At 34.7% G+C, this 27,173-nt stretch overlaps 1 pseudogene; it reads left to right on the plus strand.

Moving 5' to 3' along the window:
• LOC123250164 overlaps nucleotides 1-23,586 on the plus strand; it is a 42,960-nt pseudogene extending 19,374 nt beyond the window's left edge.
• The last annotated feature ends 3,587 nt before the right edge of the window (nucleotides 23,587-27,173 follow it).

Genomic DNA, 27,173 nt, shown 5'->3' on the forward strand with positions numbered 1-27,173 from the left:
TCTCTCTCTCTCTCTCTCTCTCTCTCTCTCTCTCTCTCTCTCTCTCTCTCTCTCTCTCTCTCTTTCATATTCCAGAGCTTAATATGATACCTGATGCTTAGTAGGTACTCAGTAAATGTTCTTTTTAATTGAATGAAACACACTACAATAGATAGACACCTGTTAACTCCAAGGCAAGATCTACCACTGAAGAATTTTTCCAGTGGTCCAAATTCAGCACTTATAAGGAAAAGCAACGGGTGGAGAATCTTTTCAACTACACCAGAATTAATTTTCCCCTGTATGAAATTTCCAAGGAATTTTTTTTTCATATGGATAACACTGGCTCCATTACCATAAAATGTTCATTTTCTAGGATTATTAATTGTTGTGATAAATTTCCTTAAGCAACAACTACAATGATAGAAAGATGAAAATAAACGTTCATACTTCAGCAAGATCCATCTTTTGCTCCCCAGTTTTATTTTCCCCTTAGAAATTTGTAATTTTCTCAAATTACAGCCTTATCAAAGCAGACAGTAAGAAGGAAAGGAAAAATAAAATTAAAAGACCTATTGTAACCTTGGAACATATTTCAATAAGGTACAATTAAGAGAATATTAGTTTTTCTTTCATTTTTCCTTTATCTCCTTTTAGACATTTTATCCTTGTTATGATTATGTTGGGGCAGCTGGGTGGCTCAGTGGATTGAGAGCCAGGCCTAGAGACTGGAGGTCCTAGATTCAAGTCCAGCCTGGGACACTTCCAGCTGTGTGACCTTGGGCAAGTCACTTGACCCCTATTGCCCACCCTTACCACTACTGGGCCAAGGATGGTCCCTAGCCGGGATGAAAAAGGAGGAGGATTGGACGTGGGGCTAGCAACCCCACCCTGTAAAAACTACATCTGCTAAAGAAACTGCTACCTAAAGTAGGGGCAGCTGGGCTAGCTCAGTGGATTGAGAGCCAGGCCTAGAGACAAAAGGTCCTAGGTTCAAATCCAGGCTCAGACACTTCCCAGCTGGGTGACCCTGAGCGATTGTGTGACCCATTGCCTACTGGTTGTGGCCCTATGCTCCTAAAATGGAGTCCCAGGATAAAAATAAAAAAAAATAAAAAAAATAAAATGAATGATTATGTTACCCTAATGTCAGACTGAGACCAAAAGGCTATTTTCTGACTTTTATTATACTTTCTATTTGAACTTCCTAATATGTGCTTAGAGCTTTCCTTTTTAAAAGACAGAGACTAATATATAAAATAGTTAAGTGAGTTACCCTCGAATGACATTAACATTACTAGAAAACTAAATTTCTTATGTTCACTTTTCTATCTATTAAAACAATATATTTTTTAACAAATGAAATATCTGACCTACATTTTGAGAAGGTATTTATAGATGGATGTATCTATTCACAAAAGTATCCACTTTCTTCATTTTATAACTCCTCCAAATGACAAGCTAAAAATCGAAGGGGGAAAAAAGTCCAGAATTAGATTTTTATCATTACGGTATTGGGAACATTCAGAAAACAAATATAAACCAACATGAAGCATTTATTATGTTCCAGACATTATGTTAAATGCTGGAATAGAAATCCAAGCAAAAAGAAAAACACTGCCAGCCCTTAAAGATCTTAGATTCAAAGGGAGTTGGGGGGCCGGCAAGACATTATTAATGGAAATTGAAAAACTTGAGGAAGTGGAGAAATAACTACTTGAGGACATGGTGGAGAAGGAAGCCCAGAGAGATCAGAAACCAAAAACAGAGGGAAATGAAGGAGTGAAGATGACTGGCCTGGTCATTTTCCTTAAAATGGAAATATTGGGAAGAACTGACAAATTGCAAGAAGAGCTTTAGAGGTGGAGTAATCTTCCAGAGTGAGAAGATTATGGTAGCTAGCATAGTGGGGACAGAAGTTCAAAGGGTCACAAGTTGGTCCCCAAAATAATGGAAGGGGTGAATGTAATAATGGCCATCTTACAAAGAGTGCATGGGAATAAACCTGTATTGGTTGACTACTTGTGTTTTGATCTGTTAAAGAGAAAAGCAAATAAATAAACCAAAAGAATAAATAAATGTGCAACCTGTGCAACCAGAAACTCTTGCTTGGTTCTTTGGTCACCATAATTTGTGCTCTGTTTAAAATGACTGTCTCTTATAAAAGAAATTGGCTACTCAATTAGCTTTAAAAGGTAAATCCAAAGTTGCCACTTCTTTCTCTCTCTCCCTCTTCCTTTGTGTCTATCTCTGCCTTGAGTGAAGACCCTGGAAGGAACATATATGGCCTTTCTTTGTCTTTCTTTATATTTCCAAAAAGGAAATGCTTAATAAATATTTGTTTTTAGTCTGTTGACATAGACTCCTCTTTCTGCATAAGCCATAGGATGCCCCATATTACATTAATTCCCTTTCTACCTCAGTCATGTGATTTAGCATGAGATAATGACATTCATTCTTTGTCTTGGGTATTCTATTTTTTCCTGATATATTAGGAGGGAATGATCATGTCAATGATATCAATCAATTGTGAATCATTTATTAAGCATTATGTATCAGGAAGTTTGACACCTCAAATAAAGTAATTGAAAATAAGAAAAAGTGAAAATAGTTCCTGTTCTCCAGGGATTTATAACGTTCTTGAAGGGTTCTTAACCTTGGATCCATGTACAAATTTCATAGGATCTATGAGTTTGGATGGGGAAAAATAATTATTTTTCGTTGTAAGTCTATGGATTGTATTTTATCCATTTAAAATAATTAGAAAGGAATCTATAGTACAGGTGGCTCAATGGATTGAAAGCCAGGCCTGGAGATAAGAAAAGCTGGTCTCAGATACTTCCTAGCTGTGTAACCCTAATCAAATCATTTAACTCCCATTGCCTCGCCCTTACCACTCTTTTGCTTTGGAACCAATATGCAGCATTGATTCCAAGATGGGGCATAAGGGTTTCAAAAGAAAACAAAAAGGAAGGGTGTCTATAGGTTTCACCAGACTGCCAGAGGATCTCTGATGCCAGAAAGGCTAAGAACCCTCATAATAGGAAGATATAATGTAAATTCACGGATGCCCCCCCAAAATAATACTCAGTGATTGATGTGAGAAGAAGAAAGACTTCGATGGGTGCCCAAGAAGGATAGATATGGGAGTATATTAGTGAGCAGGGTGTGGTGGCTAGGGAAGGGTATTTTTTCTGTCAGAAAATTCTAAATACACCTTAAAGGCAGAAGCTTACCATCCCCTTCCTTATTAGACCATTGGATGAATTGGGTCATAAAGTGTGAAGCAATAGGAATAGTGGTAATTTGAGATTCAGAGGACCTAGGTTCTCTAAGCACCTTGACATTTGATAACTGTGTGACTTTAATAATGTCCTTTAAACTTTCTGGCTCTCAGTTTCCTTATTAGTAAAATGAGGGCATTAAATTATACTTAAAGTTCTTCTGATCTTGTGAATTTCTGTTTCTATTCAGGGCCCCATAATGCTTCTGATTACCAAGATTTGCAATCCTCAAATTAGTCTTGAATCTTCACTCTTTCTCATTCTTCCTTTATATAGCCAGATGCCAAATCTTATCACTATCTTCATTGAGCTTTCCCTTGCTCCATCACATAGCTCCTCCTCTGACGTAAGCCTTCATTTTTAGATGAAGAGAACAATAAAAGTGTGTAGGGGGAATTAATAAAAACCTCCTGTATGAGGTGGTATCTGAGCTATACTTGAAAGGAAGCTAAAGACTGAGCAAATAGTGGTGAATTAGGAGGACATCCCAGACATGGAATGAGCAAAAATCTCAAAGTGAGGAACAACTAGTTGGCCAATTTAAGTGGAAAAGAAACACCAATTTTTACTATACTCACTGACAAGGGTTCCTTCAGGTTCTAAGCTCTAGTCAGAAGAAGATACAGAAGACCTCCTAGTCTGACCTTATAAACAGTTTTCTCCACCCACTAGTTCTCACATCTCACATCTCAAGAACCAATCATAGTTTCTTAATTTTCCTGGCACCACTCAGTGGGGTAGTGCCTGTGGAATTAGTTTCTCATCTCATTGGTTTCAACTTCCTTTCTCTGAAAATTTGTCTATACCTGCACATCTCAGTGGAAAATCACCTTCAGGTCACTGATTGATGATATCAAACAAAGCAACATAATGGAAAGAGAAATTCCCTTCCAATATTATAAAGTAGTGAGAAATGGGAAAACCATATGATATTACATACATTTGATAAAAATTAATATAGAGGGGACAGCAAGGTGGCTCAGTGGATTGAGAGCCAGTCACAGAGATGGGAGATCCTGGGTTCAAATGTGACCTCAGATACTTCTTAGCTGTGTGACCCTGGGCAAATCACTTAACCCCCATTGCCTAGTCCTTACCACTCTTTTGCCTTAGAACCAGTACCCAGTATTGATTATAAGACAGAAGGTAAGGATTATAAATATATCATATATGTTTAAAACCCTTACCTTCCATTTTAGAATCAATATAATATATTGGTTCTAAGGTAGAAGAGTAGTATATGCTAGGTATTGGGGTTAAATGACTTGCTGGGATCACACAGAGAGGAACTATCTAAGATTTGAACCTAAGACCTCCCTTCTCCAGGCTTGACTCTCCACTGAGGCACCTAGGTTCCCTCTGCTTTAAAATATTTTAACTTGGAATCCATTCAGAATTTCTTCAGTTAGCAAATCTTCTCTACAAATTTTTAAATGGGTCATTCATCTTATACTTGAGCTGTGGATCCGTAAGCATTCCCTCTGGAGTCAATGGAGTCATGTTCAAATGTTATTTCTGATGTTTATTTGAGACCAATCATCTCCTGCCCAGCTTTACTTTCCTTGTTCTAGAAAACATACTTAGAATAGATGATCTCCTATATGCTTTTCAGCTCCAGATCTATGCTTTTCTGTAAGTACTGAAAAATCTGATTTTATCCTTACACTAGAGTTCAGTACTTGGCATAGAAATATTATTATAGAAACTCCTTTGGGGCTTTCTCGGATTTCACATCCCACCTTCTTATCAAAAGCTTCATTAACTTTTCATCTGCCATTAAGAGGAAGAGATATGAAATAAACATTTTAAAACAATCACATGTCCTAGAAAGTGTCTCATTTTTCTTTAAACCAAATTCTTTTTTTATATGACTGTGACTCTAGAGCCTTGGGTAGGGGAAATAGGAAGGCCCCTGACAGCCAGTTAGAACTGTTTGTTTATCATTTTTCTGTGAAGGGGGATGGGAGAGAAGGCCAGTTAATCCTCCTAAGGATGTAACTGAAGGGTAAGCTGTCATGTCAATCTGTCTGCATTTTAGCTAGAAGCAGCAGCTGCCTGGAGCATAGCATTGAAGGATGGACGTGTGTCCTTTTGAGTGAGTGCATTAAGATTGGAGGGCTATGATTGGACTGCCTAGGATCTGTCATGGAGAATGTGACAAGAATCTGGGCATCAAATACCACTCAGGTACAATCTAAAGTCAGCAACCACAATAGGACAGTCAAAAATGTGTCATCCACATAATCTCAAGCCAGAAATAAAAGAAACTGGAACGCTAACCTCTTGATGGGGATAAATTTGGTCTTTTAGAACCTGTTGGAATACCCTATTGCACTCCAATGTGTCTGATGAACTATTAACAAAACACATTATTGAGAACCACAGGAGTTTTGTAGATTATTTTTCTTGATGGGAAGATGGCCTGGAAAACATATAAGGTACCAATAGTGGGTCTCAGTCAGCTTATTGCCAATGATGACTCACACACAAGACGTGATATTACAGAAAACAAAACAAAACCATTGATAGCAAGCATGATCAGAAAAAAAGGGGGTTGGCTGTCCATGTACAAAGAATAAAGGCTGTACTAATATCTATGAAACTGTAAAGAAACAATAAGATGTCCTTTAGCATATTGGCTAGAACCTTGGGGAGTATAAGAATAGAAACTGAACAGGATAATAATGTACAGATAAAGTTGTTATTTACACCCAGACCAGCTATCTCCTCATTTCCCACCATGCTGTACTCCTTTAGATTTCTCCATTCTTCCATCATCCTACAAAATCACACCAGCTTTGCTGCTCACACCTTATTATTATCCTCTGTCCTTGGGACCTTTCTGATTGGAGGACAGATCACCATGTACATGTTTTAAATGATTTAAAATTTTTAAAATGTATTTATTTGTATGTAACTTTAAATTCCCAGGTAACTCACTCCTCTCTCTCCTCCCTTCCCCATATTAGAGAAGGAATCATTTTGCTAAAGAAAGCAACTAAAATGTCTCTGCTCACAGATCCCACCATAGGAATGTATCTCAAGGAAATCTAAGTTAGAAGAAATATTTCAGGGGGCAGCTGGGTAGCTTAGTGGATTGAGAGCCAGACCTAGAGACAGGAGGTCCTGGCCTCAGACACTTCCCAGCTGTGTGACCCTGGGCAAGTCACTTAACCCCCATAGCCTAGCCCTTACCACTCTTCTGCCTTGAAGCCAATACACAGTATTGACTCCAAGATGGAAGGTCAGGGTTTAAAAAAAGAAGAAATATTCCATATACATAAAATATTTATAATATTTCAGAAAATTCTTCATTAAAAATGTAACAAATCTAACACGACAGTTCCAAAGTGTCTTGATCTCTGCCTCAACTTCCTCTTGCTCTTTATTGTACATTTTTACATGTTTCAATGATTTTCCTTTCTGACTTTTCATTTTGGCAGTACTTTACTTTTTGTGTCTGTAGGAAAAAAGTAAAAAAGCACAAAGCTCTCTTGTAACCAAAAAGTAGAGTCAAATAAAACACACTGGCCAGGTTGAAACCATATGTGTCATTCTGTAGCTCCAGCTCATCATTACTCTGTCAAGAAGTGGAAAGCTTGATTTATCCTAGCTTTTATTGAACTATAGTTGACCATTGCATTGATCAGTAGTTTTCCTTTGCAGTGTTTTAGTCACTATATAAACTAAGCCTCTGGTTCAATTCCTTTCATTTTTGATTTCTTCATTTCTTATGGTGGAATAATAGTCAATCAAAATTTGTGTTTCATTATTTTTTCAGGCATTAGCAAAGAACTGGACATGAAGCGGTTGCATATTGGTGTTCAATGGTTGTACAAATTCTGGTAATTATTAGGTAATTATTTTTTTAGAAGAAATGATGAATGTGATGAATATGGGAAAGCATGAGAAGATATATGAGTTGATGAAATCAAAGAAATGAGAATTATTTAAACAGTGAAAAATTACTCCAACAATGTACCTAGAAAGAACAACAAAACAAATGAAACTGAATGCTGTGAAATTATAATGACCAAGTTTATCTCACCTTCCCCATCCCCAAATGAAAATATGCCTCCCTCTATTATATTCTGAGAGACATGTGGGAAGACTATGATTGTGTACTATATATAGGCTGGGAATGATTCAGACCAGTCTGATGGTTCAGAATTAAATGAGACACCAATGGACCTTAAAACCACTAACAAATGGAAGTTTACTTATTCGTGGTTTCAAAAGGCATTTTCATAAAGGAAAAAAACATTGGTTTAGTTGAGTACAGCTTTTCTGCCTTTATTTTTGGCATGCTGGTCTACTGGTTAGGAGCTCAAGGGAGGACCTTCTGACACCTTGTGCACTAGCTTTTGTCCTTAGACCAGGAAGATATATCTAAGATTCAAACCTTTGCTCCCTGGACTATGTAAGTCTCAAGGATGGTTTCATTATCTTTTTTATTTTTTTAAATCCTTACCTTATGTCTTAGAATTGATGCTAAATATCAGATCCATGGCATAAGAGCAGTAAGGGCTAGGCAGTGGGGTTAAAGGACTTGCCCAGGGTCACACAAGTAGGACATACCTGAGGCCAGCTTTCAACTCAGATTCAAAATATCTTTTGAATGAAAAAACAAAAGAACAAACAAAAGCTAACTTAGCATGAGAGTATTTTTGGAAAATTTAGCCCAGCTTAAATTAGTCTTATCACAGTATATAGAATTCTATGTATAATGTAAGATTTTATTTAAAATGTTAGTTTCCTTCGACCATTTTGCTTTTCTCCTTTTCTTTCTTTTTTTTTTTTTTAAATTACAAGGAATGATTGTCTAGATAGGAGAGGGGCAAGAATATATTTGGAAATATAGGTTGGGTAAAAATAAAATATATTCATAGCAATTAAACTAAAATTATTCTTGCATTTAAGCTATAGTTTAACACCATTATACACAAAAGTATCAACATGCATGTATATGTGTATGTGAGCAGAAATGTGTGCATTCTACACACAAATGGCCATACATATACATATGTGTGTGTTTGTGTATTGAGAAAGATACAAACAATTTTTAGGGCTTTGGAGTTGCTCTTTCCTTTGATGATATTGCTGCCAGCAGAGATACCAATTTTAATGAAACTGTTGCACAAGCCATTATCATCACATGCTGTGATTCCATTATAAATAGTATGGCTGTTGACTCATAGCTAGACTCATCTGAGGAAAATGTCGAATCATCTTGCAGTATTCAGAGACTTGTCCGAATTCCTGGAGCAGGTTTCTAGTTGAGTATTTATCATGGATAAAACTAAATGTTAAGATTCAATTTCCTGTCTTTTCTTGGAGTCTGTCCTCCCCATGAAAGTGAGATCATTATTTAAGTGATGATGGGTGGGCAGGATTTTGTATTTCTGGACTGGAGCTTCTTGTGTGTCTCTGGGTCAAGTCTCCCTCTTTCCCAACTCAACTTTTACAGAGCTAACAGAATAACCCTCCTTCTGCCATGGACCTGAATATGTCACTTTCAATCTCGAAAACTATTGTAGCTTTCTATTGTCTCCAAGATAAAAGATCAAGCTATTTATTTTTCTGAGTTGCTAGGTGGTTCAGTGGATAGAACTCCAGGTCTGGAGATAAGAAAACTTGAATTCAAATCTGGCCTCAGACACTTTCAGTATGACCCTAGGCAAGTTACTTAAACCTTTTGCCTCAGTTTCCTTATTTGTAAAAGGAGCTAGAGAAGAAAATGACAAACCACTTCTGTATCTTTGCCAAGAAAATTCCAAATGGAGTCATGAAGAGTTGGGAACAATTGAACAGTGACAGCATCTATTTATCTATTACCAAGCATCTTTTAAACATCTACTATAGTAGGACACACCAGTACATTTGCAACTTGTAAACTACTTAACATGACATTTAGGATCCTCTGCAACTTACTCTAATACACTGTTCTTTAGTCTTAATTCATATTACTCTCCTTCATTTGTTCTATTTCCTGTTTCAGCTAACTTGGACTGCTTATTATTCCTTCAAGGTGACACCCTCTTCTCCATCCATATATTCCACAGAGAACTCGTGCTTTGAGTGTATGCTTTCTTGGACTTGAAAAATCCTTGCACGGAGAAGGTACTGGATAAAAGGTCATTAAATTGAATTAAAATTTCCTTCAGGGCTCAGGTCAGGTGCAATCTTCTCTTTAGAGGCTTCTTCCAAGATCCTTTAGTCTTAATGAGTCATGCTCCTTTAATGACCTTTAATGACTGATGTATCTTATACAAACTATATATTTTCCCCAAAATAAAATATAAGCTATTTGAAATCAGGGACTTTTTCATGTTTGTGCTTATATTCATAGCATCTATCATGGTGCTGAATTTGTTGCAGAATTTAAATATTTGTTAGGTTGGGTTGAATTGAATTGTATTAATCTACTTACATTTGATATCACTTCTCTGTTGCCACTAGGAAGTCAGAAGCTCCAAAATGTTAATAGAATACCTCAGTAAGGTTTATTTTCACACAATTCTAGTAGGTAGGAGAGAACAACTTTTCCTGAAATGTCTAGAAAGTCTACTTATACTTATTTGACTTGCATTGGATAAATCTCCCTTGCCTTCTTTATAAATGTCACCTATAATATAAAATTAAATGTGCTTTTTACTTCCATGTTAACATTTCAAAAATGGAATCAACCTTCAAACAATGGGAGGAAACTACATTTTGCTGCTGTTGTTGTTCAGTGATTTGGGGTCATGATCCCATTTGGGGTTTATTAGAAAAAGGTTAGTGGTTGGCTATTTCCTTCCCTAACTCACTTTATAGATGGGGAACCAAAGGAAACAAGGTTCACTAACCTCCCAGTGGCACACAGTTTGTGACTGAGGCCACATTTGAACTCATGAGTCATGTTATTCTGATTTCAAGTCCAGTGCTTGATCTGTTGCATGACTTTGCTACCATTATCTGTTATATAATAGTCCTTTAACAAATTTGTATTGATTGATTGATTTAAATACAGGAAGGAATTTAAGTGATAAAGAAAGAGAGCATGAGCAGAGACCTGTACCTGGGAGAGTGTTACACATGTTCAAGGTACTAGGAGTAGCCTCGTTTTTTGTTTTTTGTTTTTTTTTAAATTTCAACTCATATGTTTTCTTGTGCTTCTCCATATTCATCAAATTTATTGTTTCCTATGGAAAAATATATAATAAATACAAGGACTTGTACAACTATTAAATACCAATGTGCAACCACTTCCTGTCCAGTTTTTTGTAAATATTCTAAGAGAGTAATTTTATAATTACTGTATTTAATGTTGCTAATGTCTTACTGTGTGTTTAATTTATCAATTAAACTTTATTACGTAGGTCTTGATCAATGACACATGTAAAACCCAGTAGAATTGCACGTTGGCTATGGGAGGGGAGTGAGAGGAAGGAAGGGAAAGAACATGAATCATGGAACCATGGAAAATTTTTCTTAATCAATAAAATTAAATTAAAAAATAAACTTTATTCCATAGTTGTATGACCAATGATGACATTATATATGGAATTAGCTGGTGTTTGCATCTTCCACCATTCATGGGAGGACTTAGAATGTATCCTCCATGTATATGGGGACCCTACTGTATGTCTAGAATCTCTTTCAAAATCAGAAACCAAAGGAAGATGCTTACCTCTCTCAAGTTCTTACTGTCTTTGCCACACAGGTAGTCATGACACATTTGTAATCAATTATTCACTTCACCAAAAAGGAGTGTCTCATGAAACGCCAGTTCTTAAAGTGTGTATACCCTTAGATACAGAAATACCACCTCTGGGTATGTTTCCCAAGGATGAGGGAAAGAGGAAAAGAATCCATATATCCCAAAATGTTTATAGTGGCTCTTCTGGTGGCAAAGAATTAGAAAATGAGGGGATGTCCCTCAGTTGGGGAATGGAATGGCTGAACAAATTGTGGTATATGATTGTGATAGAATACCATTGCTCCATGAAAAACAATAAACAGACTGATTAAAAAAACACATGGAAAAACTATAAGATACAATGAATAATAAAATGAATAGAAATAGGAGAATATTACATACAATCACAGAACTAATTCTGGAAGAATAAACTGTGAATGTTATCTCCAGAAAGGGAACAGAAAGGTAAACCCTGAAAGAATTAATTTGTATGAACATGTTGGACTCTCTGATGCTACCCTTTGGGAAATCCTTTGAGATGCAGAGAAGCTAGGGAGGGAATGGGAATTTGTGGACAGGATTTATTATATAGATATTAAGAAAAATGATTCAAGCATATAGATTTATGATTTAATTGGTACAATATCTTCTTTTTCTTTGTATATGGGGAATTCTTGTATTGTTTGGTTTCGTAAACTTTTAGAATAATAAAAAAATTTGCAAAAAATAAAGACATCAGCCTTTCAAACTAAAAACAAAACAAAACAAAACAAAAAAACCAACTGCTTGTTCTTGAACTCTAGATTACAATAATAAAATTGGTGAATAAAATTGTGTCAGATTTTGGAAGGCTGTACAGCCATCAAAAAAAGTTGAATTTTATTCTTTAGATAATAGAAAATTACTGTAAATTTTTGTGCAGAGGAGAGTTGTGGCTAGATCTAATCACATGAAATATTATCCTGGCAACAGCAGTATGAAAGATAGATTGATGTCTCACTTACAAATCTTTATTAAAATTTTGGTTTTATTATCAATCCTCACAAGACCTTTTCTCACATTTTCTCATTTTTAAGGGATTATCATGTTGGGGCTAGTGACTTTTAGTGACCTTGCTGACATGGATGAAAAAACAATAGAAAATTGGAAAAATGTTGCCATATCAGCAATTTTTTCCTAAATAATATTTACTTGATGAACTCTTGAATGGTCTTGGACTAAATCAATCTTTCTTCCCTCAGAACATAGCATTTGGAGTAGCAGATGGCTTTGGGTTTTCTGCATATCGTTATCTTGTGCCTGAGTGATATATTGAGCAATCACTGATATGTGATGGTCGCTTTAGGGGTAACAGCAACATCATCCAAAAGTTCAGGGACTGACAATCTCTACACCAGTATAGTGGCATAAATAGACATATGCAGATGGTGGTGACATCAACACAATCAGAGTTCTCAGGAACGGCGACAGATTTTAAATGCCAGATCTGTTTTAGAGCCCCTACTAGTACTAGCCATATTGTCATTGTTTTTGTTGTTGTCATTGATGCTATAAATTCATTAAACAACTTTAGTTGTAAACCTTTTGTTTTAGAGTACTTATAATAAAAAAAGATGATTATTAAATGCAATGGGAATTAGTAAATTCGGTTCTTTGGTTGCATTCTAAAAATTCCTCAAAATATTTTTTATCAAATGAATTAATTCAAACATCATAAACACCAGTTTTTTGTACTTTCATTAAAAACTACAACCATGACTTTCTCAAGAAATTCCTTTATCCCTGTAGAGAGATAGTTTGGGGCTATTTTTGTTGTTCAACTTGCCTTTTAAAAATACGTAATACCTTCAATACATTAGTTTCAAGATGGCCTTGCTTGTCTACATGCCTTTCTTTGAATATCCTGTCCTCATCTATAAATATTTTTTAGGTCTACTCCTTTTAATTTTTTTCAATTATATCTAGAAACAATTTTTAAAAATTGTTTACTGACATTTTGAAACTCAAATGCTTTCTCTTCCCCTTCCCTGCCCCTTCTCTGAGAGAGTAAATAATTGGATATAGGTTATACCAGTGCTGTCATGTATTACATATTTCCATATTTCCTACTTTGGGAAAGAAGACATGTACCACACATAGAAGACAAAATTCCTGAAAGAAATGAAGTGAAAATGGTATGCTTTGAGCTTCATTCAGACTGACAATTTCTTCCATAGCTGTAGATAGTATTTTTCATCATCTGTGAATTTTAAAAAAAAAAAAGAATTTTAAAATTTCTTTTATTTGGCATCACCATCACTGGCCTCCATCTCCAACTGAATTATCCATTAAATAAACAAAGCAAAATGAATATTTCCCTAACAATTAAGTATAGTTGAGGAAAAAAGTCCACGCATCTAAAAATGTGTCTCATTAAATGCCTTGCACCCATTACCTCCCTTTCATAATCTAATGTGAAGGAATTATTCATATTCAATTATCACATCAGATTATTCACATTAAATTATACTGACTTCCAGGTAGCTATATGGTATCCACAAGAGTGTATGGAGTTGCTAGATATCAGTGGGCACTAAGATCCTGAAAAATTCCTGTTCATTGAATTTGGAACTTTTAGATAGCATATATGGGTAAGCATATATAAGGTGTTGACTATTGAAATCTTGGCTTCTTGGAGAATTGTGACTTTATTCCTCTTTCAAGGATTAAAACCCAATGTTTGAGTACAGATTAAACACCCTAAAATCCTTCTGAAGGTCTTCTGGTATCATAGAGTAAATTTTATTTTTCTGGGATTAAACCTATAAATGCAATTCCCCTTTTAAATATTCAAATTAACTATAGGCAATTGTTCAATTTATTGATAATTATTAAATGCCTACTTCATGCCAAGCACTCTGCCTACAGCTTTGGATTAAAAAACAAAAGTAAAGCTCTACATGTCCTAATAAAACTTAAACTCTATTGGGAGAAACAGCATGTTGAGGATGGTCATCATACTAGCTCTCTCAGTTTTAGATTCAATGTTGGGTCAAAATGAGACATACATGAATCATTGAATAGTTAACAAAAGATTTGCTTTGTCTTAACATAGCAGAGATATGAGACGAGGACATAGTGGTATTTAGCTTTTCTTGATGCAATCTCCCCTATCCTCACACAGAAATGTGATAAAGTGCATGGCGCTCCTACTACCTGTCTTGGCACTTTTTATGTCTTTAGGTCACCATGAAACTGTGTTGAGTGTTGGGGAAGTTTGGCCAATTGGGTGCCAGAGACAATTTTGTTTTCTTTTAAGGAAAGCTAATCTCTAACAAGTGAGGAAGAAAAGGGGTCATGAATCTCCCTATGTTGTGGATGGGGAGAAGGAAATTGCTTCAGAGAAAGTATTCAAAAGATATGAGTACAGAGTAATTGAGATGGAGAAATAGTAGTAGGCAGTGGAGGAGGTATGTGACATGTAAGCAAAAGCTTAATTTAGAAGATAGATTTTGAGTTGAGTTTTGAATGGAAAACATAGTCTTTAAGAGAAGAGAGTAAATATCAGGAAGTGGCAGATGTTGAGAATCCTATGTAATTATATGGAGACTGGAAATTTGTTGTTATGACAGGGCAAAAGGAAGACCGGTTGACTGACACCACAGAGTGGATGAAAGAGGGTTATGTATAATAAGGATAACAAACATTAGATGAGGAAGAATACAATAAAGCTATAAAGGTAGGTAACAGTCATATGATAACTTTTTTGATAGTAATTTCATTTTTATATTTTGTTTTATTATCTACATTTCCTCTATTCCCTTCACAAAATGATTTCTTATAAGAAAGATTTTTTTAAAAAAGTAAGAAACATTAAACTAAACTAAACGTGATAAAAAGTCTCATATTACATACAGTTTTGCATCTATATTCCCCAGCTTTGTAATGAAATCAAGAAATATGATCTAACGTTTTGGAAAGAGATTTAAATGCCAAACAAAAGTTCTTTGACCCAAATGTTAATGGGGAGCCATTAGGGTTCATTAAGTACAGGAATGGCAAGGTTATACTTTTGCTTTAAGGAAAATAACTTAACAGCTGTGTGTAAAATACATTGGAATGGGGGAGACTTGAGACCAGGAAAATGATTAGGAGACTATTGCATTAATCCAGGTGATAGATTATAAAAGCATGAATTAGAATAGTACTCAGGTGAATACAGAGAATGTGGCAGTTTTGAGGGATGTTGTAGAAACAAAGTTAGCAACATTTGGCAACTTATTGGATATGTGATATGAAAAAGTGTGAAGAATAAATGATAACTTTAAGATTAGGGACAATATTATATTGGGAGATGATGGGACCCCACCAGAGAAATTGAAAAAGAAAGGGGGACAATTTGAGTGAGAGAACAATAGCGTCTTTTCTTTTTTTAAGTCATTTAATCAATATTTGATTTCTTTGAATTGTTAACAATAAATGATAAAGCATACAGCTATTTAATTTCAGAAACTTTTTGAAAAAGCCAGACTTTCTAGTTATTAAAACAAGGTTGAAATACGTATTCCTTTCTATAGAACAACATACTACTTTCTCTTCCTGATGCCTATTTTATTTTGAGGGCCACACACATAAAAGTTTAGCACACAGTAGTGAATACAGTTTCAATCAGCCTGCTTTTTAAAGTATTGTATGTAAAAGTCATATGTACATTTACTACACCTTTCTTTTTTTACATAATATGTAAACCAATGATTCCTATACAACTCATTTTTGTTAAAGTTACGAACACTGCTGCTGCTATAACTTTGGACATGTTGAATTTTAGGAGACATGACCATTCAGTCACCTAGTTTGTCTCATAGTTGATGATATGAAACTGGGACTCAGGAAAAAACTGGAGTCAGATATGTGAATCTTGTAGTTATACAGATAAAAGTGACAAAAGGAGAAAGTTTATTATTTTTTGAAATTATTTTTTTATTTTGAATATTTTCTCCTAGTTACACATTTCATGTTCTTTCCCTCTCCCCCAGTCCCCCCTAACCCTCCTTAGCTGACACACAATTCCACTGGGTTTTACATGTATCATTGATCAAGACCTAATTCCATATTATTGATAGTTGGACTAGAGTTATCATTTAGTGTCTACATCTCCAAAGCCCATGTGTTCAAGCAGTTGCTTTTCTTCTGTGTTTCTTCTCCCATAGTTCTTCCTCTGAATGTGGCTAGTGTTCTTTCTCATAAGTCCCTCAACCTTGCTCTGGATCCTTGCATTGCTGCTAGTAGAGAAGTCCATTATGTTCTATTGTACCGCAGTGTATTAGTCTCGGTGTATAATGTTCTCCTGGTTCTGCTCCTTTCACACTACATCAATTCCTGGAAGTCATTCCAGTTCACATGGAATTCCTCCAGTTTTTTTATTCCTTTGAGCATGATAGTATTCCATCACCAAGAGATACCACAATTTGTTCAGCCATTCCCCAATTGAAGGACATTCTCTTATTTTCCAATTTTTTGCCACCACAAAAAGTGTGGCTATAAATATTTTTGTAGGAGTTCTGGGAAGATGGCTGCATAGACAGAGTGAATCTTAAAACCTCCGCACCCTTACACACCGAGATAGAAAACAATGTGCTTTGAGAAGAAAGAGGGCCAAATCTGATAATGGGACAGAGTAGGGGGAACCCTACTGCAGCACAACTAAAGAGGTAAGCCAAGAAAAAGGCTTCAATACTTGAACTATCAGGACTGAGGATATAGAAGGGGAATCCCAGGATCCCAGGACACCTCCCCCACGTGCTGTGCGAAGTCTCCAGCAGCGGGAAATCTCAGGCCCGGTGGGTGCACTGGTCAAGAGAGAGGGCCTTGCTGGCATAGGACTCAGGGAGTCAAACACAGGCACTGGAGAGGTGACTGGAGGAGAAAACCAGAGAAACACAGCAAAAACGCCCAGAAGATGGTGGCTTAGAGAGAGCCAAACCCCAGAGCGTAGATAGCTTGGCTTCCTCATATTGAGATAGAGAACTCAGGGCTTCAAGAGGAAAGAAAACCAGATCAAACACAGCATATAGCACAGGGGGATACTACTGCTGGAGAGCTCAGTTCAGAGAAAACTCTCCTTCTTGTAACCCCACCTATAGGAAGTGATTAAAAACAAAACACTGGTATAGAAGGAAACAGTGAAAGAAGAAAGGACAGGACTAGGAGAGAGAATCAAAATGTCTGGGACTACAGAGTTGATAATTATAACTCTGAATGTGAATGGGACGAATTCACCCATAAAATGGAAGAAAATAGCAGAGTGGATTAGAAACCAAAACCCAACCATATGTTGTTGACAAGAAACACACATCAGACAGACAAACAGACATAGAATGAAAATGAGAGGATGGAGCAAAATCTTTTGGGCTTCAAATGAGAAAAAGAAGGCAGGGGTGGCTATCATGATCTCTGACAGAGCCAAAGTAAAAACAGATAAGGTTAAAATAGATAGGGAAAGTTACTACATCCTAATAAAAGGCAGTATAAACAATGAAGAAATATCAGTACTCAATATGTATGCACCAAAAGGAATAGCTTCTAAATTTCTAAAGGAGAAGCTAGTGGAGCTCAAGGATGAAATAGATAGCAAAACCAAAACCACACTAGTGGGGGACCTTCACCTTCACCTATCAGATCTAGATAAGTCAAACCAAAAAATAAATAAGAAAGAGATAAGAGAGGTGAATGAAACCCTAGAAAAATTCGAGTTAATAGATTTTTGGGGAAAAATGAATAGAGACAAAAAGGAATACACCTTCTTTTCAGCAGCACATGAAACATTCACAAAGATAGACCATGTAATAGGGCACAGAAACATGGCAAACAAATGAAAAAAAGCAGAAATAATAAATGTAACCTTCTCAGATCATAATGCAATAAAAATAGTTATTAGTAAGAATAGATAGAGAGGCAAACCAAAAACTAATTGGAAATTAAATAATATGATTCTACAAAATAATTTAGTGAAAGAACAAATCACAGAAACAATTAACAATGATAATGAAGAGACATCTTACCCAAACTTATGGGATGCAGCCAAAGCAGTTCTAAGGGGAAAATTGATATCACTGAGTGCAAATATTAACAAATTAGGGAGAGCAGAGGATAATGAATTGGGTATGCAACTTAAAAAATTAGAAAATGAACAAATTAAAAATCCTCAGAAGAAAACTAAATTAGAAATACTAAAAATCAAAGGAGAAATTAACAAAATCAAAAGTAAAAGAACTATTGAATTAATAAATAAGAGTAGAAGCTGGTATTTTGAAAAAACTGATAAAATAGACAAAGTACTGGCTAATCTAATTAAAAAAGGAAAGAAGAAAACCAAATTAATAGTATCAAAGATGAAAAACGAGACCTCACCTCTAATGAAGAGGAAGTTAAGGCAATCACTAAAGACTATTTTGGCCAGTTATATAGCAATGAATTTAGTAATCTAGGTAATATGGATGAATATTTGCAAAAATATAAATTGCCTAGATTAACAGCAGAAGAAATAGAATACTTAAATAATCCAATATCAGAAAAAGAAATTGAACAGGCCATTAAAGAACTCCCTAAGAAAAAATCACCAAGGCCTAATGGATTCACAAGTGAATTCTATCAAATATTCAAAGAACAATTAATCTGAATACTATACAAATTATTTTTTATAATAAGCAAAGAAGGAGTCTTACCAATCTCCTTTTATGACACAAATATGGTACTGATTCTAAAGCCAGGCAGATCAAAAACAGAGAAAGAAAATTACAGACCAATCTCCTTAATGAAAATAGATGCAAAAAATCTTAAATAGAATACTAGCAAAAAGACTCCAGCGAGTGATCAAGAGGGTTATTCATCATGATCAGGTGGGATTTATACCAGGAATGCAAGGATGGTTCAAAATTAGGAAAACCATCCAAATAATTGACCATATCAACAAGCAAACCAACAGAAACCACATGATTATCTCAATATATGCTGAAAAAGTCTTTGACAAAATACAACACCCATTCCTACTGAAAACACTAAAAAGTATAGGAATAGAAGGTTCTTTCCTAAAAATAATAAACAGTATATACCTTAAACCATCAACAAGCATCATATGCAATGGGGATAAATTAGAAGCCTTTCCAATAAGATCAGGTGTGAAACAAGGATGCCCATTATCATCTCTTTTATTTAACATTGTACTAGAAACACTAGCAGTAGCAATCAGAGAAGAAAAAGAAATTGAAGGTATTAAAATAGGCAAGGAGGAGACTAAGCTATCACTCTTTGCAGATGATATGATGGTCTACTTAAAAAACCCTAGAGAATCAACTGAAAAGTTAGTAGAAATAATCAACAACTTTAGCAAAGTTGCAGGGTACAAAATAAATGCACATAAATCATCAGCATTTCTATATATTTCCAACACATCATAGCAGCAAGAGGTAGAAAGAGAAACACCATTTAAAATGACCCTAGACAAAATAAAATACTTAGGAATATATCTACCAAAACAAATACAGGAATTATATGAACATAACTACAAAACACTTTCCCAAAAAGTAAAACTATATGGTACTGGCTAAGAGATAGAAGGGAGGATCAGTGGAATAGACTTGGGGTAAGTGATGTCAGCAAGACAGTGTACGATAAACCCAAAGAGCCCAACTTTTGGGACAAAAATCCACTATTTGACAAAAACTACTGGGAAATTTGGAAAACAATATGGGAGAGATTAGGTCTAGATCAACATCTTACACCCTACACCAAGATAAATTCAGAATAGGTGAACGACTTGAATATAAAGAGGGAAACTATAAATAAGTTAAGTGAACACAGAATAGTATACTTGTCAGATTTCTGGGAAAGGAAAGATTTTAAAACCAAGCAAGAGTTAGAGAAAATTACAAAGTGTAAATTAAATGGTTTTGATTATATTAAACTAAAAAGCTTTTGTACAAACAAAAACAATGCAACCAAAGTCATAAGGGAAACAACAAATTGGGAAAAAATCTTTATAACAAAAAAAGGAGTTAAATCAATTGTATAAAAAATCAAGCCATTCCCCAATTGATAAATGGGCAAGGGACATGAATAGGCAATTTTCAGATAAAGAAATAAAACGTATCAATAAGCACATGAGAAAGTGTTCTAAATCTCTAATAATTAAAGAAATGCAAATCAAAACAACTCTGAGGTACCACCTCACACCTAGCGGATTGGCTAAAATGATAGCAGGGGAGAGTAATGAATGTTGGAGGGGATGTGGCAAAATTGGGACATTAATGCATTGCTGGTGGAGCTGTGAACTGATCCAACCATTCTGGATGGTAATTTGGAACTATGCCCAAAGAGAGATAAAAGAATGCCTGTCTTTTCATCCAGCCATACCATTGCTGGGATTGTACCCCAAAGAGATCATAAATAAACAGACTTGCACAAAAATATTTATAGCTGCGCTCTTTGTGGTGGCAAAAAACTGGAAAGTAAGGGTATGCCCTTCAATTGGGGAATGGCTGAAAAAATTGTGGTATATGTTGGTAATGTAATACTATTGTGCTCAAAGGAATAATAAACTGGAGGAATTCCATGCGAACTGGAAAGACCTCCAGGAATTGATGCAGAGTGAAAGGAGCAGAGCTAAAAGAACACTGTTCACAGAGACTGATATTCTGTGGTAAAATCAAATGTAATGGACATCTGTACTAGCAGCAATGCAATGACCCAAGACAATTCTTAGGGATTTAAGGAAAGGAACACTACCCACATTCAGAGGAAGAACTACAGGAGTAGAAACACAGAAGAAAAACAACTGCTTGGACACTTGGGGTGATGAGGACATGATTGGGGATGTAGACCTGAAAAGACCACTCCCATGTAACTATCAATAATGTGTAAATAAGTCTTGACTGACCACACATAATAAAACCAGTGGAAATGTGAATTAGCTGCAAAGGAGGGGGTCGGGGGGTGGAAGGGGTGAAGGGGAAAGTAAAAACATGACTTATGTAAACATGGAAAATTTTTCTAAAAATAAAAAATTATTTAAAAATATTTTTGTACATGTCTTTTTCCTTATTATCTCTTTGGGGTATAAACCAAGCAGTGCTATGACTGGATCAAAAGGCATATAGTCTTTTAGAACCTTCAAAGGGAGAAAGTTTAGAGAGCAAAGAGAAAAAAAAAGATCACCATAAGACTATGGAACTACATCTACAGTCAAGGAATATGATATGAATGATGATACACAAGAGGAGACTTTAAAGGTAGAAAAACAAAGAGTGAGCAATGTATTGAAAATCTACAGAGGAGAGAGTATATAGGAAGAAAGAGTAATCATCAATGTGAAATGCCTCAGAGAAGTTCAGAAGGATTAAGACTGAGCAAAGACCACTGGATTTGCCAATCTGATAACCATTATGAATCAAAATTTTCCTTACAAAAATCAGCAAAAATGTTATCATTCAGATTCCACCTGAAATCTCAAAGTGATATATAACCTACCACTACTGTTCCATTGAAAGGAAAGAATCAGATGACCTAGGCTGATTTTTTTCTACTCATTATCTATATGATCAGAAACAAGTCAAAATGTCTAAAGGCTTCAGTTTCATTCTTTGTGATCAATCAATTAATATTTATTAAACCTTAGGCACTATGCTAAAAAGAAATTAGGAATTTGAACCATATGAACTTTCTAAGATCTCTTCCAGGTCTTAATACATGGTCCTCCAATCTATGAGCTAGAATTCCTCATTTTCAGCTAATTTTAATTGTTAGGAAGTCCTTCCATTCACCAATCCTGAAATTGCCTCTTTTCAGTTTCCATCTAATGCTCTTTGTTCTTCTAATTGTGACTAGATAGTATAAATTTAATCTTTAATCCATGAAACACTTTTTCAATATTTGACATCAATGATCATGTCACCTACTCTCACATACCCTTAATCATCCTTAAGAAAGTAATCCTAGTACAGCAGAGTCTCCAGTCATGTCACCTTCCTTGCTGTCCCCTCTTCTTGACATTCTTCTTTTCTCCTGTGACTTGTCAGGAGAATTTTAGAGAAATGGGATGCTAAGTTGGACATTGCAACTTAGAGGGTCAGAAAGCTTTTTCTAAAGCAGGTATATGACTTGGAAGCTAGTTGAAGCTATCTGTCTATTTGCTTCTTTGATGGTCACACAACATCTCTCTCTCTCTCTCTCTCTCTCTCTCTCACTCTCTCACTCTCTCTTACTCTCTCTCATATTACTTTGTATCACTGCCAAATAAAAGATGAGACAGTTAATTACAATAAAAATGCTATTTTATCAGTAATGATTCTCCCACTAAAATGTTTACTGAATGTATCAAAATTGCATTTTCTACCTTCACTCTTGAATATGACCATCAGATAGTTAGACAGTAACTATTTCTGGGATATCTAGAGATTTCAGTTACCACCTCTAAATAAGAATTCATGACTAGATGGTGGTTTCAACCAGCAAAATATGCCTTATGCCTTTATTATAGGAATTATTTTCTCTTGATCTACCAAACTGATACAGGGACTGAGCTTCCCCTACCAAGAAAGATATTTGTTTTAGTTTCTATTCCTGAAATTGTTTCCTCATTTGCCAAGAGATATTCCAAGTCCTGACAGGTCTTAACTGCGTTATGTTAGCATCAGGATTATAATTGCCTTTGAAAACTGTGGTATGTGTTGATATAAGACTTTCACAAAATGTAGTCCAAAAATTTAGAACTTTGGTCTTGGTATTGCAAGAAAAATCAGGTCTTATTTGAAATGATACAATTATGAAGGAAAAAACTTAACAGACAGAAGGAGTTTGCTTTCTTTTTAATATATATATATATATATATTATATATAATTTGTTCATTTGCAAACCATGTTCATTTCTCAATTTATCCCCCCCTCTCCATCTTGGAAAACCATGCCTTAGAACAAAAATAAAATGAGAAACAAAGTTCAGCATAACTAGCTAATGAATCAACCAAGACTGTTACTTCTTACAGTCCCCTTCCTTTAAGAGTGAACGAGATAAAAAGGCAGATAGAGTAAAAGAGAGAGACAGAGAGAAGAGAGCAAGAAAGAAATAAGAGAGATAGTGAGAGTCACTATTGAGGTTCTAGTTTAAACATGCCTGTCTGAGGACAAGATATGGCAAGTGCGTTTGGTGCAGATACCTCATCCTGTCCACTGGATTCATTTTTTGGAGACGATATCTGGAAGTTTCTACTTTGTAATTTATAGGACATCATGATAATTCAGACATTGAAAGGGAATTTTTACCATTTGGGAAAGTGGAATCTAGATAATCATCATCATCTGAAGCAGTTCAAAACTCTTTCAGTTCTTGATGTTGTAGATGAAAATATGAAGTTGCTAACAATATGTACCTCAAAACTGTGGACAAATCCAATGAGTGGTTTGTTTTTGCTTTTGTTCCCCAAGCCAAGTGAGATGTATGACATGATGTAGGACAAGAAGATGGAATAAAGAACTTCTTTAGTGATGTTACATTTGTATTTATATTTCAAGTTTGCAATGAATCCATTTTATGAACCAAATTCACCCAGTCTATCAAGTCTATTTGACAGAAAAGTTGAATTTCTTTGGGAGAAACACCTTCTAAGCTGAATACTGAAAACTTATTTCTTAAATATGGATGTCATTGTATGCATTGTAAGTTCCTAAGGGCTAATCAAGTCTACTAAGTCAAGTCTGGGTTCCCTGGGTCTCTGTAAATTAACTGCCTTTCTCAAAGATAAGGTAGCTTTTGTTGTCATTGTTCCTGATGATCTAACCAAAATAACATATTTTTTAAAAAAAGTATTGTTTTTGTACAGAATGTTAGATGAGATAGCTGGGTCATTGTTTTTGCTTTAAAATTTGATTAGAAGACTCTATTTTGACTAGTCTAGTATTGTCATAATTGAACTGTAAATTAGCAAATATTATACTCTTGATTTGGTTGACAGATCTTAAACTGAAATATAAAAATTGGCTCACAAGAGGAAGTACAATTTATAGCATACACATGTAATTTTTATTTAAAAGATTGTAAAGCTATTTAGGAAATATTCATACTGCTGAAGATAAATATTTTTTTTGTCAAAAATTTCACTAGGCATTTATCTGGTAGCATTTAGTATTAAAAGCAGTTTGGTAGGGGGCAGCTGGGTAACTCAGTGGATTGAGAGCCAGGCCTAGAGACGGGAGGTCCTAGGTTCAAATCTGGCCTCAGACACTTCTCAGCTGTGTGACCCTGGGCAAGTCACTTGACCCCCATTGCCTACCCTTACCACACTCTTCTGCCTTGGAGCCAATACACAGTATTAACTCCAAGATGGAAGGTAAGGGTTTAAAAAAAAAAAAAAGCAGTTTGGTAATAGTACCAAAAAGACAAAACATTTGAAGCATGAATATAAACAAGACATTACCTATAAATAGTATGAAGTTGTTGCTGAAACCAAAAGTTAAGTATGCAAACAATATACCTTTGCATAATCTTGTATTATTATTATATATTTGGAATCTTGAATATTGAAATGCATTCTGTCCTCAATAAGAATAACAAGAATGACAATAGCATTTCCTTTTCATAAAAATTTCATGCTTTTATAAAGATATTTGAGAAATTTGCATATATTAGCATTCAAGAATAATCTGAATTAAATTAGAGTTTAACAGTCTAAAAGCAAACGCAGAGGCTGTAACTAGGAAAGTTGTTTGGGGAGTTTTGCATTTAATGTTTGTGGGTTTGAGTATGTCCTTTTGCATTGTAGTATATATATATATATATATATATATATATATATATATATATATATATAATTTTATTTTAAAAGTTATGTCCTGTATTTATAAGACAAATAATATGATCTTAGACAAATAGTTCCTAGAAAATAAATACCAATGTTAAGAAAAATGTTATTGAGTTCAGTGTAATAAAAAGGAATGTTGATTAAGTTAAAAAACAAAAAAAGAAACAGGAAATACAGAAAGGAGAGAAAGAAGAGACAGAGATGGAAACAGAGAAGGAAGGAGAAGAGAAACATGAAAGGGTATATTCTAATATTTCTTATTTGGGGCCAAGCTTAGTCATAGTTTAAAAAAATTTAAGTTTGATTTCAGTGTGACTATTTCCTTTTACTTTGTTGTAGTCATTAAGTATTTGTTTAACTATATTCATTTCATTTTGCATCAGTTCAAATAAATCGTCCAATGCTTCTCCATATTCTTTAAATTCATCATTTTTATTTCACAATATGGATAAAAGAAACAGATTTATTAAGCATTTATTTTGATCCATTTTGATAAACCCTAGGAATGGAAATAAAGAAACAGACACAATCTCAGCCCTAGACAATTTTTATGTTCTGGGAATGCAACATACATAAAGGATTGATTACTAGAGAAGGTATTTTAGTTTGCCTTATAGATTGAAAAAAAATTTCCAGGAGCAATATCATTATTAACTTCATTATAGTTTCATAACTGGAAAACTGTGAGTAGAAGCAGAGAGTATATGAGCAGATTTACTACTGAGAAGATGGCAGAAAGTGATGCAAAGCATGAGTGCTGAAATCAGTATATTTTTGGGCCATTTTGAGAAATTCTTCATTAAGATGGTGTTAGTTATGTCCTGAGTAGAAAGTGTAGAGCTGAAAAATTTAAATCATCCAGTGTGTGCTCTCAAGTTAGAGAGTGTAATAGCAATCTGATTGATGAGAACATAGCAGGAGAATAAAAGCTTTCCTTAGGCAATGGGCATCTACTTTGCTCCTAATTTTTGGATATTGCTAGACATGTGTTTATAAATATTTTGCTGCATGCAACTTTTTCTTTTAATCCAAATTGTCCTTGAGTTATATACCTAGGAGTGGGACTTCTGGCTCAAAGGATAGGGATATTCAAGCCACATTCTTAGCACACTTTCAACTGGTTTATCAAAATGGGTGGGCTAATTCATAACTCTATCAAAAATCTACCCATAGTTTTACCAGCATTTACTAATAGGATCTTAAAATTTTTTTTACCAATTTTGAGTTAAAACCTTAGGTTTGTTTTGACGTTTACTTCTCTTCTTACTAGTTATTTGAAGTAATCTTTATTTTTTGAGTTTCCTAATAGTAGGTTTTTTTTAAAGGACTGTGTTCCTATGTCCTTTCATCATATATTGATTAGACAAGGTCTTTTGATCTTATATATTTATCAATCTACTATCTAAGAACTTGGATTCAGTCATATTTAAATTCTTCCTGGTCATATCAATTAGATATAATGGGAGAATGTATTTTGATAGATTAATAATGATATTCAGGAATTTAGTAGCATTAGCATTCTGTTTCCATTCCATAAGTTGTTTAACATCCTACAATTCTGTGTTCCAAAGGTCACATGAAAGTGTTTTCATCACAAATAAAGACAAATTTAAGGAGGACACAATCATCAATATATAGCAAGAATCCTATGTAGAATATACCAAATAAAACTATGTAGGGAAATATTCAATAAAATAGTACCAAAATACTAAGTTAAAAAGGTATATCAAACACATGATATGATAGTTATATCTCATCTATAACATTCCAAGTATGAATCAAACCAGATTAAAATATAATTGGAAAATATTTAACAAAATAAGTAAAAGGACAATAGAACATACATAATGATAGTATATGACTACTAAGCCATATGTAGCCTTCAGAGATTATTGTGTAGTGGTCACAGTTTCTATTTAAGTTTGATACCTCTGATATAAAGCATATGTAATAGAAGTACTAGTTACTTAATAAATTAATGTATTTATTAAGTGCGTACTATTTGAAAAGTTTGGAACTAGGAATCAAAAGGTAGAATTAAGATTTCTGAGAGAAATATCAACAATCTTAGATATGAAGTTGATATCACTCTGAAGGTAGAAACTGAAGAATTAAGAAGTCTCTTGAAGAAGGTGAAAGAGGAGAGTATAAAAGCTTTTAGCACTAAAAAATTAAAAACAACAATTAAGAACTTAGCAACTGACCCCATAATTTCCTGGCAAATAGAGAGAAAAAATGGAAACAGTGTCATATTTTATAGCGTTGGACTCAAAGATTAATGCAGATGACAACTATAGCCATGAAATGAAGGTGCTTGTTCCTTGTAAAAAGGAAAACTATAGCAAATCTTGAAAGCAATCTAAAAAGCAAAGACATCACCTTGCTGACAAATACCATATA

Source organism: Gracilinanus agilis, chromosome 5 (assembly GCF_016433145.1).
Source record: "Gracilinanus agilis isolate LMUSP501 chromosome 5, AgileGrace, whole genome shotgun sequence".
Taxonomy (NCBI): Eukaryota; Metazoa; Chordata; class Mammalia; order Didelphimorphia; family Didelphidae; genus Gracilinanus; species Gracilinanus agilis.